Below are 3,192 nucleotides of genomic sequence, written 5' to 3'. Positions count from 1 at the left end.
AGTGAGAATCAAAAAGAGGGCATTAGATCTGATGACTTACTATTATTTTCTAGTGACCTTTAACAGGAGAATTTCAGTAGAGTATTAAAAGCCAAAGCTGTGAGTGGGTAAAGGAGTAGGTGGTAAATGTCAGTGAATATGTATTATTCCTGGCAAGTTTGTAGGTAAAAGTTGAGGAAAGATAAAGCAGCTGACTTGAGAAAGTAGCCGAATCAACAGAAGATTGTTTAGTTGCATGAAATGTTTTATAATAGAGACCAGAGGCTTAAGGAGAAGAAAGCAGTGGAAAAAGATTATAGAAGTGTGTGGAGGTTTTGTCCTGAGACAGAAGGAAAGAGAGAAGGTATGTGGAACCTAATATGCGCTCGATAAATAATAATGCATTAAACAAGTCAAGTTAGCATGATGAGGTGCCCAGAAGAAGTCAGATCTCATCTCAAAGGATCCCAAGCTATTAAAAGCCAGGCACTTGCCCCCATGCAAGAATATGGGGCTCTTGATACCAAAGATTCCAATGTCAAGAAATGATTTTACAAGATTTCTTTATTTTTAAAATTTGACAACCAATTTAAACAAAAGTCAAACAGAAATTGCCAATAGTCAGTCAATTGCAAACCACTTGGGAACCTTTATTTTAGCATCTGTTTCTCTAGACCAGAGTTACTGGTATGATAGTTAACAGTTTTATTGAGATACAATTCACAAATGCAATTTACCCATTTCAAGTAATTTTAATTTAATTCCATTGTTTTTAGTAAATTCACAGATATGTGCAATCATTACCACAGACGATTCTAAAACATTTTCATCATCTCACAAATACTACTGGATCCTTTAGCTATCACTCCTCTATTCACTCCCCACATCCAAACCCCAGCAAACACTCATCTCTTTTCTGTCTTACAGATTTTCCTAGTCTGTACATTCATTTAAGTGGATCATATATTATGTGGTCTTTTGTGACTAGCTTCTTTCACTTAGTCGATAGTATTTTTTTAAATGAAAAAGTAGAAATATGAAGAATTCAAAGGCCTTTAATCTCAGTAAAAAGAAAAGCCTGTGGTCCCAACACTGAGACAAGTAGAGGAGAGAAGAGCATGTCAAGATTTAAAACCATCCTTCAGAAATGAGGGAAAGGAGACTTTCTCACTCCCCAGCCATCTTGGAAGCTGCTTTTGGTTGGGGGCTATCCCACACTTAAGAGAGTGGCTGTAAAGAAGAAGAAGAAGTTGCTGGAGTCCATCAACTCTAAGTTCCAACCTGTTATAAAATGTAGAAAGTACATGCTGAGGTACAAGCAGACTGAAAACGATTAGACAAGGCACAGTAAAACTGGTTATCCTTGCCAACAACTGCCCGGCTTTGAGGAAATTCAAAATTAAGTACTAGACATGCTGGCCAAGACTAGTATTTATTACTACAGTGGCAATAATATTGAATTGGGCACCACGTGTGAAAATACTACAGAGTATGCACAATGGCTTTTTGAGCATTGATCCAGGTGATTCTGATATCATTAGAAGCATGCCAGAACAGACTGGTGAAATGTAAATCATGCAAAATTTTTCTTTAATAAAAAAACTGGCCAGAGCTTGTTTAAAAAGAAAAGACAGAAAGACAAAGCCAGAAATAAGTTCTGGAAGCCTTCTGCAAACATGTGTATAGGATACCTCAAGGACCCATCTGTATGAAAACTTGCATTTGGATCATCATTCTGTGCCAGTGCTGAGACGCCACTGGTGTAAACAAGTTTGGCTGTATCAATAGTTCACGCAGCCGAGGTCTCTTATGATTATCTGTGCCTGTGCCCTGTCTGTTGCTGAAAATTAAAAATAACACCAGGTTGGTATAATTGTTTTTCAGGATATTATCCCTATGTCCTTGGTTCTAGTTACCAGCATTGCTCAGAACAGGCCAAAAAGGAGAATAATCTAAGGATCCTGGGTCCCTAGCCACAACAGTTCAGGTGTATTTTCCAAAGACAATCATCCAAAAACATCATCTGCAAAGAAGCACAGTATTTTCAAGCAACACATCATTCTTTAAGGGGCTAGAGGTCTAATTTCAAGGCCTTGGCATGCATCAGAATTAAAAAAAAAAAAAAATCTTCTATAACAGCATACCAGGGGACATAACTCTGGAATTTTCAGTAAAACCACAAGAGCAAAGGAGCATCTTTAAAATATGGGGTGTGAAAGACATGGTGTGGCTGAATGGATAAGAAAAATAAAACACATATGTTGCTTACAAGAGACTCGCTTCAGATTGAAAGGCACACAGACTGAAAGTGAAGGGATGGAAAAAGATACTTTATAAAAATGGAAACAAAACAAAACAAAAAGGTGGGGTAACAACACTTATACTAGACAAAATAGACTTTAAAGCAAAGGCAAGAGACAGAGAAGGATCTAGTAATCTCACTTCTGTGTATTTATCCAAAGAAACCCAAAACACTACTTCAAAGAGAGTATGGAGCATCCATATGTTCATTACAGCGTATTTATAATAGCCAAGATATGGAGGCAACCTGAGCATCCATCAGTGAATGAATGGATAAAGAAGAGATGGTACATATATACACAATGGAATATTATTCAGCTATAAAAAAGAATGAAACCTTGCCATCTGCAACAATATAGGTGAACCTAGAGAGTATTGTGCTGAGCTGAGTAAGTCAGAGAAAGACAAATGCCATCTAAAGAACAAAATAAAACAAACTCAAATACAAAGAACATTTTGATGGCTGTCAGATGGGAAGGTGGTTGGGAGGTGAGTGGAAAAGGGGAAGAGATTAAGAAGTACAAACCGGTAGTTACAAAATAGTTATGGGGATGTAAAGTATAGCATAAAGAATATAGTGAATAATATTGTAATAACTACATACAGTGTCAGATGGATACTAGATTTATCTGGGTGATCACTTCATAAATTGTATAAATGTCTAATCACCATGCTGTATACCTGAAACTAATATAATACTGTATGTCAACAGTAATTAAAAAATAAAAATTACTTTAAAAAAGAAATTAATTAAAAACAATTCTCATTTGTTATAGGGAAAAAAGAAAATAAATTTTCTTTAATAGCATAATTTATAAACTTAAGAAGTACAGCTAGTTGAATATCTAAAACTATTATGGTTGATAAGTTTTACTCATTTCTATTTAAGAGGCTAAATGAGGATAAAAGGAG

General features: G+C 35.7%; 1 pseudogene; it reads left to right on the top strand.

The window, feature by feature from the left end:
- The window catches only part of LOC105292426, a 7,886-nt pseudogene extending 6,314 nt beyond the window's left edge, over nt 1-1,572 (top strand).
- The last annotated feature ends 1,620 nt before the right edge of the window (nt 1,573-3,192 follow it).

The sequence above is a fragment of the Pteropus vampyrus genome, unplaced genomic scaffold, assembly GCF_000151845.1.
Source record: "Pteropus vampyrus isolate Shadow unplaced genomic scaffold, Pvam_2.0 Scaffold56, whole genome shotgun sequence".
NCBI lineage: Eukaryota > Metazoa > Chordata > Mammalia > Chiroptera > Pteropodidae > Pteropus > Pteropus vampyrus.
The sequence above is the reverse complement of the archived record's forward strand: the minus strand, read 5'-3'. Positions and strand labels throughout refer to the sequence as shown.